The sequence below is a fragment of the Schistocerca serialis genome, unplaced genomic scaffold (genome assembly GCF_023864345.2).
Source record: "Schistocerca serialis cubense isolate TAMUIC-IGC-003099 unplaced genomic scaffold, iqSchSeri2.2 HiC_scaffold_262, whole genome shotgun sequence".
NCBI lineage: Eukaryota > Metazoa > Arthropoda > Insecta > Orthoptera > Acrididae > Schistocerca > Schistocerca serialis.
The window spans coordinates 13,561-28,605 of NW_026047830.1; the positions used below are offsets into that span (position 1 = coordinate 13,561).

Consider the following 15,045-nt stretch of genomic DNA (forward strand, 5'->3'; position numbering starts at 1 on the left):
CACCTCGACAACAGCCGGTCCTCACATTTACGTCTTGCTCTCCTTACGTCAGTATACGAGTCTGTGACGCTGGCTTTGCAACATCTTGCGTGCCTTTAGGCTCGCCGCGACCAACACTTGCCACGAACTGACCACAAAACATGGAGGCGCCGGGGCTTGAACCCGGGACCTTTCACATGCAAAGCGAACGCTCTACCAACTGAGCTACGCCCCCAAGCACAACCAAACTGCGCTGTTCTCCATTCTTTACTACTCTTATGTGCACGGACACGATGGTTGGTTGGTTTGCAGGGCTGAAGGGAACAGAGTACAAAGGCGCGGACGCGTTCATATACACAAGAGTTCCAAGTAGTTTCGATGCTCTGGTATTACGACTGCAAATTCCGTCCGTTTTTAACGTCTTCAACTGAAGGGGCAGTCACAAGTTGCTCTGTTTTCACTCCATGTCGACAATCACACAGCACCTGAGGTAACAAGCACATCTGAAGCCCCATTGTGCACTCGACTGTTCATGCCAACTCACTGCCTCGCACTTTACTACTGTGTACCACTCTTGTCGTCCAACTGCAAAAGACTGGGCCACAACAAGTTTCCGCGTCTCCATTGCACTGCGCAAACTACGAAACGCTCCCCAAACATGGCACTCACCCATGCAGACGACTTTTCCGACTTTACACGACGCTCACGCAACGCTCACGCTAGTGACAGCCTTATTTAGAGCTTGACGTCGCGCCCAAGCGAGTGAGCACATTTCGCCGACGGCTTAGGCCGCCCACCTAGTGTGGCTGCTCGGTGTCTGCAGGCAGCGAGGGGCTGCAAGCTTCCCGTATTCGCGCCTATGTCACCTCTGCTTGCTTGTCAGAGACAGAGTATCGCAAAACATACAACTCACTCCATGAATTGATTGCTACGGCATCTGTCATCAGCAGTCACAACTAGCAACACCAGTAGCAGCCGACTGCACGTAAAGAATTGGAATGTGCAGTGGGATTTTTGTGAATTCGGCGCAAGGCTGATCTTTCCGACATACGTTTGAGAATCTTATGGGAACACGTGTACTGTTTCTAAATTAAGTGTAGTGGTGGGAGGAGGGTACTTCCTGCGCATTACAGCACGCTTGCCAATTGTGGCTGCTAATCGTTCGCTCGTATCTGCCTTGACACATTTTCTGGCTGTGAATTATTCCACTTGCATGGCAGTGTGCGCATGTTGGTGTGTTAAAAATTCTGGAGGCGCTGGGTATCGATCCCAGTACCTCTCGCATGCTAAGCGAGCGCTCTACCATCTGAGCTACGCCCCCTGCTGACGAACTGCGCTACATACAGCCATATCAATTGCACAGACCCTTGCACTCCAATTATTCCGCAGACAAACACTACTCTCAATGTGTCTGTGAGGGTGTCTTTCAGGTTTCCTGGATTCTGTATCGAATCGTAGTCGGCCAAAATCAAAGTGGCACGCACGACGTCGAAAATAGCGTTCGGCCAACGCTCTGAGGTAGACGAAAGTGTTGTTCACTCTCTAGACTTCACTGAGGTTAGGCCGTTTTACCTAAGGCAGATTTGCACTCGATGACACCTCGACAACAGCCGGTCCTCACATTTACGTCTTGCTCTCCTTACGTCAGTATACGAGTCTGTGACGCTGGCTTTGCAACATCTTGCGTGCCTTTAGGCTCGCCGCGACCAACACTTGCCACGAACTGACCACAAAACATGGAGGCGCCGGGGCTTGAACCCGGGACCTTTCACATGCAAAGCGAACGCTCTACCAACTGAGCTACGCCCCCAAGCACAACCAAACTGCGCTGTTCTCCATTCTTTACTACTCTTATGTGCACGGACACGATGGTTGGTTGGTTTGCAGGGCTGAAGGGAACAGAGTACAAAGGCGCGGACGCGTTCATATACACAAGAGTTCCAAGTAGTTTCGATGCTCTGGTATTACGACTGCAAATTCCGTCCGTTTTTAACGTCTTCAATTGAAGGGGCAGTCACAAGTTGCTCTGTTTTCACTCCATGTCGACAATCACACAGCACCTGAGGTAACAAGCACATCTGAAGCCCCATTGTGCACTCGACTGTTCATGCCAACTCACTGCCTCGCACTTTACTACTGTGTACCACTCTTGTCGTCCAACTGCAAAAGACTGGGCCACAACAAGTTTCCGCGTCTCCATTGCACTGCGCAAACTACGAAACGCTCCCCAAACATGGCACTCACCCATGCAGACGACTTTTCCGACTTTACACGACGCTCACGCAACGCTCACGCTAGTGACAGCCTTATTTAGAGCTTGACGTCGCGCCCAAGCGAGTGAGCACATTTCGCCGACGGCTTAGGCCGCCCACCTAGTGTGGCTGCTCGGTGTCTGCAGGCAGCGAGGGGCTGCAAGCTTCCCGTATTCGCGCCTATGTCACCTCTGCTTGCTTGTCAGAGACAGAGTATCGCAAAACATACAACTCACTCCATGAATTGATTGCTACGGCATCTGTCATCAGCAGTCACAACTAGCAACACCAGTAGCAGCCGACTGCACGTAAAGAATTGGAATGTGCAGTGGGATTTTTGTGAATTCGGCGCAAGGCTGATCTTTCCGACATACGTTTGAGAATCTTATGGGAACACGTGTACTGTTTCTAAATTAAGTGTAGTGGTGGGAGGAGGGTACTTCCTGCGCATTACAGCACGCTTGCCAATTGTGGCTGCTAATCGTTCGCTCGTATCTGCCTTGACACATTTTCTGGCTGTGAATTATTCCACTTGCATGGCAGTGTGCGCATGTTGGTGTGTTAAAAATTCTGGAGGCGCTGGGTATCGATCCCAGTACCTCTCGCATGCTAAGCGAGCGCTCTACCATCTGAGCTACGCCCCCTGCTGACGAACTGCGCTACATACAGCCATATCAATTGCACAGACCCTTGCACTCCAATTATTCCGCAGACAAACACTACTCTCAATGTGTCTGTGAGGGTGTCTTTCAGGTTTCCTGGATTCTGTATCGAATCGTAGTCGGCCAAAATCAAAGTGGCACGCACGACGTCGAAAATAGCGTTCGGCCAACGCTCTGAGGTAGACGAAAGTGTTGTTCACTCTCTAGACTTCACTGAGGTTAGGCCGTTTTACCTAAGGCAGATTTGCACTCGATGACACCTCGACAACAGCCGGTCCTCACATTTACGTCTTGCTCTCCTTACGTCAGTATACGAGTCTGTGACGCTGGCTTTGCAACATCTTGCGTGCCTTTAGGCTCGCCGCGACCAACACTTGCCACGAACTGACCACAAAACATGGAGGCGCCGGGGCTTGAACCTGGGACCTTTCACATGCAAAGCGAACGCTCTACCAACTGAGCTACGCCCCCAAGCACAACCAAACTGCGCTGTTCTCCATTCTTTACTACTCTTATGTGCACGGACACGATGGTTGGTTGGTTTGCAGGGCTGAAGGGAACAGAGTACAAAGGCGCGGACGCGTTCATATACACAAGAGTTCCAAGTAGTTTCGATGCTCTGGTATTACGACTGCAAATTCCGTCCGTTTTTAACGTCTTAAATTGAAGGGGCAGTCACAAGTTGCTCTGTTTTCACTCCATGTCGACAATCACACAGCACCTGAGGTAACAAGCACATCTGAAGCCCCATTGTGCACTCGACTGTTCATGCCAACTCACTGCCTCGCACTTTACTACTGTGTACCACTCTTGTCGTCCAACTGCAAAAGACTGGGCCACAACAAGTTTCCGCGTCTCCATTGCACTGCGCAAACTACGAAACGCTCCCCAAACATGGCACTCACCCATGCAGACGACTTTTCCGACTTTACACGACGCTCACGCAACGCTCACGCTAGTGACAGCCTTATTTAGAGCTTGACGTCGCGCCCAAGCGAGTGAGCACATTTCGCCTACGGCTTAGGCCGCCCACCTAGTGTGGCTGCTCGGTGTCTGCAGGCAGCGAGGGGCTGCAAGCTTCCCGTATTCGCGCCTATGTCACCTCTGCTTGCTTGTCAGAGACAGAGTATCGCAAAACATACAACTCACTCCATGAATTGATTGCTACGGCATCTGTCATCAGCAGTCACAACTAGCAACACCAGTAGCAGCCGACTGCACGTAAAGAATTGGAATGTGCAGTGGGATTTTTGTGAATTCGGCGCAAGGCTGATCTTTCCGACATACGTTTGAGAATCTTATGGGAACACGTGTACTGTTTCTAAATTAAGTGTAGTGGTGGGAGGAGGGTACTTCCTGCGCATTACAGCACGCTTGCCAATTGTGGCTGCTAATCGTTCGCTCGTATCTGCCTTGACACATTTTCTGGCTGTGAATTATTCCACTTGCATGGCAGTGTGCGCATGTTGGTGTGTTAAAAATTCTGGAGGCGCTGGGTATCGATCCCAGTACCTCTCGCATGCTAAGCGAGCGCTCTACCATCTGAGCTACGCCCCCTGCTGACGAACTGCGCTACATACAGCCATATCAATTGCACAGACCCTTGCACTCCAATTATTCCGCAGACAAACACTACTCTCAATGTGTCTGTGAGGGTGTCTTTCAGGTTTCCTGGATTCTGTATCGAATCGTAGTCGGCCAAAATCAAAGTGGCACGCACGACGTCGAAAATAGCGTTCGGCCAACGCTCTGAGGTAGACGAAAGTGTTGTTCACTCTCTAGACTTCACTGAGGTTAGGCCGTTTTACCTAAGGCAGATTTGCACTCGATGACACCTCGACAACAGCCGGTCCTCACATTTACGTCTTGCTCTCCTTACGTCAGTATACGAGTCTGTGACGCTGGCTTTGCAACATCTTGCGTGCCTTTAGGCTCGCCGCGACCAACACTTGCCACGAACTGACCACAAAACATGGAGGCGCCGGGGCTTGAACCCGGGACCTTTCACATGCAAAGCGAACGCTCTACCAACTGAGCTACGCCCCCAAGCACAACCAAACTGCGCTGTTCTCCATTCTTTACTACTCTTATGTGCACGGACACGATGGTTGGTTGGTTTGCAGGGCTGAAGGGAACAGAGTACAAAGGCGCGGACGCGTTCATATACACAAGAGTTCCAAGTAGTTTCGATGCTCTGGTATTACGACTGCAAATTCCGTCCGTTTTTAACGTCTTAAATTGAAGGGGCAGTCACAAGTTGCTCTGTTTTCACTCCATGTCGACAATCACACAGCACCTGAGGTAACAAGCACATCTGAAGCCCCATTGTGCACTCGACTGTTCATGCCAACTCACTGCCTCGCACTTTACTACTGTGTACCACTCTTGTCGTCCAACTGCAAAAGACTGGGCCACAACAAGTTTCCGCGTCTCCATTGCACTGCGCAAACTACGAAACGCTCCCCAAACATGGCACTCACCCATGCAGACGACTTTTCCGACTTTACACGACGCTCACGCAACGCTCACGCTAGTGACAGCCTTATTTAGAGCTTGACGTCGCGCCCAAGCGAGTGAGCACATTTCGCCGACGGCTTAGGCCGCCCACCTAGTGTGGCTGCTCGGTGTCTGCAGGCAGCGAGGGGCTGCAAGCTTCCCGTATTCGCGCCTATGTCACCTCTGCTTGCTTGTCAGAGACAGAGTATCGCAAAACATACAACTCACTCCATGAATTGATTGCTACGGCATCTGTCATCAGCAGTCACAACTAGCAACACCAGTAGCAGCCGACTGCACGTAAAGAATTGGAATGTGCAGTGGGATTTTTGTGAATTCGGCGCAAGGCTGATCTTTCCGACATACGTTTGAGAATCTTATGGGAACACGTGTACTGTTTCTAAATTAAGTGTAGTGGTGGGAGGAGGGTACTTCCTGCGCATTACAGCACGCTTGCCAATTGTGGCTGCTAATCGTTCGCTCGTATCTGCCTTGACACATTTTCTGGCTGTGAATTATTCCACTTGCATGGCAGTGTGCGCATGTTGGTGTGTTAAAAATTCTGGAGGCGCTGGGTATCGATCCCAGTACCTCTCGCATGCTAAGCGAGCGCTCTACCATCTGAGCTACGCCCCCTGCTGACGAACTGCGCTACATACAGCCATATCAATTGCACAGACCCTTGCACTCCAATTATTCCGCAGACAAACACTACTCTCAATGTGTCTGTGAGGGTGTCTTTCAGGTTTCCTGGATTCTGTATCGAATCGTAGTCGGCCAAAATCAAAGTGGCACGCACGACGTCGAAAATAGCGTTCGGCCAACGCTCTGAGGTAGACGAAAGTGTTGTTCACTCTCTAGACTTCACTGAGGTTAGGCCGTTTTACCTAAGGCAGATTTGCACTCGATGACACCTCGACAACAGCCGGTCCTCACATTTACGTCTTGCTCTCCTTACGTCAGTATACGAGTCTGTGACGCTGGCTTTGCAACATCTTGCGTGCCTTTAGGCTCGCCGCGACCAACACTTGCCACGAACTGACCACAAAACATGGAGGCGCCGGGGCTTGAACCTGGGACCTTTCACATGCAAAGCGAACGCTCTACCAACTGAGCTACGCCCCCAAGCACAACCAAACTGCGCTGTTCTCCATTCTTTACTACTCTTATGTGCACGGACACGATGGTTGGTTGGTTTGCAGGGCTGAAGGGAACAGAGTACAAAGGCGCGGACGCGTTCATATACACAAGAGTTCCAAGTAGTTTCGATGCTCTGGTATTACGACTGCAAATTCCGTCCGTTTTTAACGTCTTAAATTGAAGGGGCAGTCACAAGTTGCTCTGTTTTCACTCCATGTCGACAATCACACAGCACCTGAGGTAACAAGCACATCTGAAGCCCCATTGTGCACTCGACTGTTCATGCCAACTCACTGCCTCGCACTTTACTACTGTGTACCACTCTTGTCGTCCAACTGCAAAAGACTGGGCCACAACAAGTTTCCGCGTCTCCATTGCACTGCGCAAACTACGAAACGCTCCCCAAACATGGCACTCACCCATGCAGACGACTTTTCCGACTTTACACGACGCTCACGCAACGCTCACGCTAGTGACAGCCTTATTTAGAGCTTGACGTCGCGCCCAAGCGAGTGAGCACATTTCGCCTACGGCTTAGGCCGCCCACCTAGTGTGGCTGCTCGGTGTCTGCAGGCAGCGAGGGGCTGCAAGCTTCCCGTATTCGCGCCTATGTCACCTCTGCTTGCTTGTCAGAGACAGAGTATCGCAAAACATACAACTCACTCCATGAATTGATTGCTACGGCATCTGTCATCAGCAGTCACAACTAGCAACACCAGTAGCAGCCGACTGCACGTAAAGAATTGGAATGTGCAGTGGGATTTTTGTGAATTCGGCGCAAGGCTGATCTTTCCGACATACGTTTGAGAATCTTATGGGAACACGTGTACTGTTTCTAAATTAAGTGTAGTGGTGGGAGGAGGGTACTTCCTGCGCATTACAGCACGCTTGCCAATTGTGGCTGCTAATCGTTCGCTCGTATCTGCCTTGACACATTTTCTGGCTGTGAATTATTCCACTTGCATGGCAGTGTGCGCATGTTGGTGTGTTAAAAATTCTGGAGGCGCTGGGTATCGATCCCAGTACCTCTCGCATGCTAAGCGAGCGCTCTACCATCTGAGCTACGCCCCCTGCTGACGAACTGCGCTACATACAGCCATATCAATTGCACAGACCCTTGCACTCCAATTATTCCGCAGACAAACACTACTCTCAATGTGTCTGTGAGGGTGTCTTTCAGGTTTCCTGGATTCTGTATCGAATCGTAGTCGGCCAAAATCAAAGGGGCACGCACGACGTCGAAAATAGCGTTCGGCCAACGCTCTGAGGTAGACGAAAGTGTTGTTCACTCTCTAGACTTCAATGAGGTTAGGCCGTTTTACCTAAGGCAGATTTGCACTCGATGACACCTCGACAACAGCCGGTCCTCACATTTACGTCTTGCTCTCCTTACGTCAGTATACGAGTCTGTGACGCTGGCTTTGCAACATCTTGCGTGCCTTTAGGCTCGCCGCGACCAACACTTGCCACGAACTGACCACAAAACATGGAGGCGCCGGGGCTTGAACCCGGGACCTTTCACATGCAAAGCGAACGCTCTACCAACTGAGCTACGCCCCCAAGCACAACCAAACTGCGCTGTTCTCCATTCTTTACTACTCTTATGTGCACGGACACGATGGTTGGTTGGTTTGCAGGGCTGAAGGGAACAGAGTACAAAGGCGCGGACGCGTTCATATACACAAGAGTTCCAAGTAGTTTCGATGCTCTGGTATTACGACTGCAAATTCCGTCCGTTTTTAACGTCTTAAATTGAAGGGGCAGTCACAAGTTGCTCTGTTTTCACTCCATGTCGACAATCACACAGCACCTGAGGTAACAAGCACATCTGAAGCCCCATTGTGCACTCGACTGTTCATGCCAACTCACTGCCTCGCACTTTACTACTGTGTACCACTCTTGTCGTCCAACTGCAAAAGACTGGGCCACAACAAGTTTCCGCGTCTCCATTGCACTGCGCAAACTACGAAACGCTCCCCAAACATGGCACTCACCCATGCAGACGACTTTTCCGACTTTACACGACGCTCACGCAACGCTCACGCTAGTGACAGCCTTATTTAGAGCTTGACGTCGCGCCCAAGCGAGTGAGCACATTTCGCCGACGGCTTAGGCCGCCCACCTAGTGTGGCTGCTCGGTGTCTGCAGGCAGCGAGGGGCTGCAAGCTTCCCGTATTCGCGCCTATGTCACCTCTGCTTGCTTGTCAGAGACAGAGTATCGCAAAACATACAACTCACTCCATGAATTGATTGCTACGGCATCTGTCATCAGCAGTCACAACTAGCAACACCAGTAGCAGCCGACTGCACGTAAAGAATTGGAATGTGCAGTGGGATTTTTGTGAATTCGGCGCAAGGCTGATCTTTCCGACATACGTTTGAGAATCTTATGGGAACACGTGTACTGTTTCTAAATTAAGTGTAGTGGTGGGAGGAGGGTACTTCCTGCGCATTACAGCACGCTTGCCAATTGTGGCTGCTAATCGTTCGCTCGTATCTGCCTTGACACATTTTCTGGCTGTGAATTATTCCACTTGCATGGCAGTGTGCGCATGTTGGTGTGTTAAAAATTCTGGAGGCGCTGGGTATCGATCCCAGTACCTCTCGCATGCTAAGCGAGCGCTCTACCATCTGAGCTACGCCCCCTGCTGACGAACTGCGCTACATACAGCCATATCAATTGCACAGACCCTTGCACTCCAATTATTCCGCAGACAAACACTACTCTCAATGTGTCTGTGAGGGTGTCTTTCAGGTTTCCTGGATTCTGTATCGAATCGTAGTCGGCCAAAATCAAAGTGGCACGCACGACGTCGAAAATAGCGTTCGGCCAACGCTCTGAGGTAGACGAAAGTGTTGTTCACTCTCTAGACTTCAATGAGGTTAGGCCGTTTTACCTAAGGCAGATTTTCACTCGATGACACCTCGACAACAGCCGGTCCTCACATTTACGTCTTGCTCTCCTTACGTCAGTATACGAGTCTGTGACGCTGGCTTTGCAACATCTTGCGTGCCTTTAGGCTCGCCGCGACCAACACTTGCCACGAACTGACCACAAAACATGGAGGCGCCGGGGCTTGAACCCGGGACCTTTCACATGCAAAGCGAACGCTCTACCAACTGAGCTACGCCCCCAAGCACAACCAAACTGCGCTGTTCTCCATTCTTTACTACTCTTATGTGCACGGACACGATGGTTGGTTGGTTTGCAGGGCTGAAGGGAACAGAGTACAAAGGCGCGGACGCGTTCATATACACAAGAGTTCCAAGTAGTTTCGATGCTCTGGTATTACGACTGCAAATTCCGTCCGTTTTTAACGTCTTAAATTGAAGGGGCAGTCACAAGTTGATCTGTTTTCACTCCATGTCGACAATCACACAGCACCTGAGGTAACAAGCACATCTGAAGCCCCATTGTGCACTCGACTGTTCATGCCAACTCACTGCCTCGCACTTTACTACTGTGTACCACTCTTGTCGTCCAACTGCAAAAGACTGGGCCACAACAAGTTTCCGCGTCTCCATTGCACTGCGCAAACTACGAAACGCTCCCCAAACATGGCACTCACCCATGCAGACGACTTTTCCGACTTTACACGACGCTCACGCAACGCTCACGCTAGTGACAGCCTTATTTAGAGCTTGACGTCGCGCCCAAGCGAGTGAGCACATTTCGCCTACGGCTTAGGCCGCCCACCTAGTGTGGCTGCTCGGTGTCTGCAGGCAGCGAGGGGCTGCAAGCTTCCCGTATTCGCGCCTATGTCACCTCTGCTTGCTTGTCAGAGACAGAGTATCGCAAAACATACAACTCACTCCATGAATTGATTGCTACGGCATCTGTCATCAGCAGTCACAACTAGCAACACCAGTAGCAGCCGACTGCACGTAAAGAATTGGAATGTGCAGTGGGATTTTTGTGAATTCGGCGCAAGGCTGATCTTTCCGACATACGTTTGAGAATCTTATGGGAACACGTGTACTGTTTCTAAATTAAGTGTAGTGGTGGGAGGAGGGTACTTCCTGCGCATTACAGCACGCTTGCCAATTGTGGCTGCTAATCGTTCGCTCGTATCTGCCTTGACACATTTTCTGGCTGTGAATTATTCCACTTGCATGGCAGTGTGCGCATGTTGGTGTGTTAAAAATTCTGGAGGCGCTGGGTATCGATCCCAGTACCTCTCGCATGCTAAGCGAGCGCTCTACCATCTGAGCTACGCCCCCTGCTGACGAACTGCGCTACATACAGCCATATCAATTGCACAGACCCTTGCACTCCAATTATTCCGCAGACAAACACTACTCTCAATGTGTCTGTGAGGGTGTCTTTCAGGTTTCCTGGATTCTGTATCGAATCGTAGTCGGCCAAAATCAAAGTGGCACGCACGACGTCGAAAATAGCGTTCGGCCAACGCTCTGAGGTAGACGAAAGTGTTGTTCACTCTCTAGACTTCAATGAGGTTAGGCCGTTTTACCTAAGGCAGATTTGCACTCGATGACACCTCGACAACAGCCGGTCCTCACATTTACGTCTTGCTCTCCTTACGTCAGTATACGAGTCTGTGACGCTGGCTTTGCAACATCTTGCGTGCCTTTAGGCTCGCCGCGACCAACACTTGCCACGAACTGACCACAAAACATGGAGGCGCCGGGGCTTGAACCCGGGACCTTTCACATGCAAAGCGAACGCTCTACCAACTGAGCTACGCCCCCAAGCACAACCAAACTGCGCTGTTCTCCATTCTTTACTACTCTTATGTGCACGGACACGATGGTTGGTTGGTTTGCAGGGCTGAAGGGAACAGAGTACAAAGGCGCGGACGCGTTCATATACACAAGAGTTCCAAGTAGTTTCGATGCTCTGGTATTACGACTGCAAATTCCGTCCGTTTTTAACGTCTTCAACTGAAGGGGCAGTCACAAGTTGCTCTGTTTTCACTCCATGTCGACAATCACACAGCACCTGAGGTAACAAGCACATCTGAAGCCCCATTGTGCACTCGACTGTTCATGCCAACTCACTGCCTCGCACTTTACTACTGTGTACCACTCTTGTCGTCCAACTGCAAAAGACTGGGCCACAACAAGTTTCCGCGTCTCCATTGCACTGCGCAAACTACGAAACGCTCCCCAAACATGGCACTCACCCATGCAGACGACTTTTCCGACTTTACACGACGCTCACGCAACGCTCACGCTAGTGACAGCCTTATTTAGAGCTTGACGTCGCGCCCAAGCGAGTGAGCACATTTCGCCGACGGCTTAGGCCGCCCACCTAGTGTGGCTGCTCGGTGTCTGCAGGCAGCGAGGGGCTGCAAGCTTCCCGTATTCGCGCCTATGTCACCTCTGCTTGCTTGTCAGAGACAGAGTATCGCAAAACATACAACTCACTCCATGAATTGATTGCTACGGCATCTGTCATCAGCAGTCACAACTAGCAACACCAGTAGCAGCCGACTGCACGTAAAGAATTGGAATGTGCAGTGGGATTTTTGTGAATTCGGCGCAAGGCTGATCTTTCCGACATACGTTTGAGAATCTTATGGGAACACGTGTACTGTTTCTAAATTAAGTGTAGTGGTGGGAGGAGGGTACTTCCTGCGCATTACAGCACGCTTGCCAATTGTGGCTGCTAATCGTTCGCTCGTATCTGCCTTGACACATTTTCTGGCTGTGAATTATTCCACTTGCATGGCAGTGTGCGCATGTTGGTGTGTTAAAAATTCTGGAGGCGCTGGGTATCGATCCCAGTACCTCTCGCATGCTAAGCGAGCGCTCTACCATCTGAGCTACGCCCCCTGCTGACGAACTGCGCTACATACAGCCATATCAATTGCACAGACCCTTGCACTCCAATTATTCCGCAGACAAACACTACTCTCAATGTGTCTGTGAGGGTGTCTTTCAGGTTTCCTGGATTCTGTATCGAATCGTAGTCGGCCAAAATCAAAGTGGCACGCACGACGTCGAAAATAGCGTTCGGCCAACGCTCTGAGGTAGACGAAAGTGTTGTTCACTCTCTAGACTTCACTGAGGTTAGGCCGTTTTACCTAAGGCAGATTTGCACTCGATGACACCTCGACAACAGCCGGTCCTCACATTTACGTCTTGCTCTCCTTACGTCAGTATACGAGTCTGTGACGCTGGCTTTGCAACATCTTGCGTGCCTTTAGGCTCGCCGCGACCAACACTTGCCACGAACTGACCACAAAACATGGAGGCGCCGGGGCTTGAACCTGGGACCTTTCACATGCAAAGCGAACGCTCTACCAACTGAGCTACGCCCCCAAGCACAACCAAACTGCGCTGTTCTCCATTCTTTACTACTCTTATGTGCACGGACACGATGGTTGGTTGGTTTGCAGGGCTGAAGGGAACAGAGTACAAAGGCGCGGACGCGTTCATATACACAAGAGTTCCAAGTAGTTTCGATGCTCTGGTATTACGACTGCAAATTCCGTCCGTTTTTAACGTCTTAAATTGAAGGGGCAGTCACAAGTTGCTCTGTTTTCACTCCATGTCGACAATCACACAGCACCTGAGGTAACAAGCACATCTGAAGCCCCATTGTGCACTCGACTGTTCATGCCAACTCACTGCCTCGCACTTTACTACTGTGTACCACTCTTGTCGTCCAACTGCAAAAGACTGGGCCACAACAAGTTTCCGCGTCTCCATTGCACTGCGCAAACTACGAAACGCTCCCCAAACATGGCACTCACCCATGCAGACGACTTTTCCGACTTTACACGACGCTCACGCAACGCTCACGCTAGTGACAGCCTTATTTAGAGCTTGACGTCGCGCCCAAGCGAGTGAGCACATTTCGCCTACGGCTTAGGCCGCCCACCTAGTGTGGCTGCTCGGTGTCTGCAGGCAGCGAGGGGCTGCAAGCTTCCCGTATTCGCGCCTATGTCACCTCTGCTTGCTTGTCAGAGACAGAGTATCGCAAAACATACAACTCACTCCATGAATTGATTGCTACGGCATCTGTCATCAGCAGTCACAACTAGCAACACCAGTAGCAGCCGACTGCACGTAAAGAATTGGAATGTGCAGTGGGATTTTTGTGAATTCGGCGCAAGGCTGATCTTTCCGACATACGTTTGAGAATCTTATGGGAACACGTGTACTGTTTCTAAATTAAGTGTAGTGGTGGGAGGAGGGTACTTCCTGCGCATTACAGCACGCTTGCCAATTGTGGCTGCTAATCGTTCGCTCGTATCTGCCTTGACACATTTTCTGGCTGTGAATTATTCCACTTGCATGGCAGTGTGCGCATGTTGGTGTGTTAAAAATTCTGGAGGCGCTGGGTATCGATCCCAGTACCTCTCGCATGCTAAGCGAGCGCTCTACCATCTGAGCTACGCCCCCTGCTGACGAACTGCGCTACATACAGCCATATCAACTGCACAGACCCTTGCACTCCAATTATTCCGCAGACAAACACTACTCTCAATGTGTCTGTGAGGGTGTCTTTCAGGTTTCCTGGATTCTGTATCGAATCGTAGTCGGCCAAAATCAAAGTGGCACGCACGACGTCGAAAATAGCGTTCGGCCAACGCTCTGAGGTAGACGAAAGTGTTGTTCACTCTCTAGACTTCAATGAGGTTAGGCCGTTTTACCTAAGGCAGATTTGCACTCGATGACACCTCGACAACAGCCGGTCCTCACATTTACGTCTTGCTCTCCTTACGTCAGTATACGAGTCTGTGACGCTGGCTTTGCAACATCTTGCGTGCCTTTAGGCTCGCCGCGACCAACACTTGCCACGAACTGACCACAAAACATGGAGGCGCCGGGGCTTGAACCCGGGACCTTTCACATGCAAAGCGAACGCTCTACCAACTGAGCTACGCCCCCAAGCACAACCAAACTGCGCTGTTCTCCATTCTTTACTACTCTTATGTGCACGGACACGATGGTTGGTTGGTTTGCAGGGCTGAAGGGAACAGAGTACAAAGGCGCGGACGCGTTCATATACACAAGAGTTCCAAGTAGTTTCGATGCTCTGGTATTACGACTGCAAATTCCGTCCGTTTTTAACGTCTTAAATTGAAGGGGCAGTCACAAGTTGCTCTGTTTTCACTCCATGTCGACAATCACACAGCACCTGAGGTAACAAGCACATCTGAAGCCCCATTGTGCACTCGACTGTTCATGCCAACTCACTGCCTCGCACTTTACTACTGTGTACCACTCTTGTCGTCCAACTGCAAAAGACTGGGCCACAACAAGTTTCCGCGTCTCCATTGCACTGCGCAAACTACGAAACGCTCCCCAAACATGGCACTCACCCATGCAGACGACTTTTCCGACTTTACACGACGCTCACGCAACGCTCACGCTAGTGACAGCCTTATTTAGAGCTTGACGTCGCGCCCAAGCGAGTGAGCACATTTCGCCGACGGCTTAGGCCGCCCACCTAGTGTGGCTGCTCGGTGTCTGCAGGCAGCGAGGGGCTGCAAGCTTCCCGTATTCGCGCCTATGTCACCTCTGCTTGCTTGTCAGAGACAGAG

The 15,045-nt window shown here is 50.9% G+C and overlaps 19 non-coding genes across 19 annotated transcripts; all 19 read right to left on the reverse strand.

Moving 5' to 3' along the window:
* Positions 1-141: 141 nt before the first annotated feature.
* Positions 142-214, reverse strand: Trnaa-ugc (transfer RNA alanine (anticodon UGC)). Its single transcript has one exon. It is a non-coding gene; the product is annotated as a tRNA-Ala (tRNA).
* A 1,013-nt stretch (positions 215-1,227) lies between these two features.
* Positions 1,228-1,300, reverse strand: Trnaa-agc (transfer RNA alanine (anticodon AGC)). The gene has a single exon. It is a non-coding gene; the product is annotated as a tRNA-Ala (tRNA).
* A 416-nt stretch (positions 1,301-1,716) lies between these two features.
* Positions 1,717-1,789, reverse strand: Trnaa-ugc (transfer RNA alanine (anticodon UGC)). The gene has a single exon. It is a non-coding gene; the product is annotated as a tRNA-Ala (tRNA).
* Positions 1,790-2,802: 1,013 nt separating this feature from the next.
* Trnaa-agc (transfer RNA alanine (anticodon AGC)) lies at positions 2,803-2,875 on the reverse strand. The gene has a single exon. It is a non-coding gene; the product is annotated as a tRNA-Ala (tRNA).
* A 416-nt stretch (positions 2,876-3,291) lies between these two features.
* On the reverse strand, positions 3,292-3,364 carry Trnaa-ugc (transfer RNA alanine (anticodon UGC)). Its single transcript has one exon. It is a non-coding gene; the product is annotated as a tRNA-Ala (tRNA).
* Positions 3,365-4,377: 1,013 nt separating this feature from the next.
* Positions 4,378-4,450, reverse strand: Trnaa-agc (transfer RNA alanine (anticodon AGC)). The gene has a single exon. It is a non-coding gene; the product is annotated as a tRNA-Ala (tRNA).
* A 416-nt stretch (positions 4,451-4,866) lies between these two features.
* Trnaa-ugc (transfer RNA alanine (anticodon UGC)) lies at positions 4,867-4,939 on the reverse strand. The gene has a single exon. It is a non-coding gene; the product is annotated as a tRNA-Ala (tRNA).
* A 1,013-nt stretch (positions 4,940-5,952) lies between these two features.
* Trnaa-agc (transfer RNA alanine (anticodon AGC)) lies at positions 5,953-6,025 on the reverse strand. Its single transcript has one exon. It is a non-coding gene; the product is annotated as a tRNA-Ala (tRNA).
* A 416-nt stretch (positions 6,026-6,441) lies between these two features.
* Positions 6,442-6,514, reverse strand: Trnaa-ugc (transfer RNA alanine (anticodon UGC)). The gene has a single exon. It is a non-coding gene; the product is annotated as a tRNA-Ala (tRNA).
* Positions 6,515-7,527: 1,013 nt separating this feature from the next.
* Positions 7,528-7,600, reverse strand: Trnaa-agc (transfer RNA alanine (anticodon AGC)). Its single transcript has one exon. It is a non-coding gene; the product is annotated as a tRNA-Ala (tRNA).
* A 416-nt stretch (positions 7,601-8,016) lies between these two features.
* Positions 8,017-8,089, reverse strand: Trnaa-ugc (transfer RNA alanine (anticodon UGC)). Its single transcript has one exon. It is a non-coding gene; the product is annotated as a tRNA-Ala (tRNA).
* A 1,013-nt stretch (positions 8,090-9,102) lies between these two features.
* On the reverse strand, positions 9,103-9,175 carry Trnaa-agc (transfer RNA alanine (anticodon AGC)). Its single transcript has one exon. It is a non-coding gene; the product is annotated as a tRNA-Ala (tRNA).
* A 416-nt stretch (positions 9,176-9,591) lies between these two features.
* Trnaa-ugc (transfer RNA alanine (anticodon UGC)) lies at positions 9,592-9,664 on the reverse strand. The gene has a single exon. It is a non-coding gene; the product is annotated as a tRNA-Ala (tRNA).
* A 1,013-nt stretch (positions 9,665-10,677) lies between these two features.
* On the reverse strand, positions 10,678-10,750 carry Trnaa-agc (transfer RNA alanine (anticodon AGC)). The gene has a single exon. It is a non-coding gene; the product is annotated as a tRNA-Ala (tRNA).
* Positions 10,751-11,166: 416 nt separating this feature from the next.
* On the reverse strand, positions 11,167-11,239 carry Trnaa-ugc (transfer RNA alanine (anticodon UGC)). The gene has a single exon. It is a non-coding gene; the product is annotated as a tRNA-Ala (tRNA).
* Positions 11,240-12,252: 1,013 nt separating this feature from the next.
* Trnaa-agc (transfer RNA alanine (anticodon AGC)) lies at positions 12,253-12,325 on the reverse strand. Its single transcript has one exon. It is a non-coding gene; the product is annotated as a tRNA-Ala (tRNA).
* Positions 12,326-12,741: 416 nt separating this feature from the next.
* On the reverse strand, positions 12,742-12,814 carry Trnaa-ugc (transfer RNA alanine (anticodon UGC)). Its single transcript has one exon. It is a non-coding gene; the product is annotated as a tRNA-Ala (tRNA).
* A 1,013-nt stretch (positions 12,815-13,827) lies between these two features.
* On the reverse strand, positions 13,828-13,900 carry Trnaa-agc (transfer RNA alanine (anticodon AGC)). Its single transcript has one exon. It is a non-coding gene; the product is annotated as a tRNA-Ala (tRNA).
* A 416-nt stretch (positions 13,901-14,316) lies between these two features.
* Positions 14,317-14,389, reverse strand: Trnaa-ugc (transfer RNA alanine (anticodon UGC)). The gene has a single exon. It is a non-coding gene; the product is annotated as a tRNA-Ala (tRNA).
* Positions 14,390-15,045: the final 656 nt, after the last annotated feature.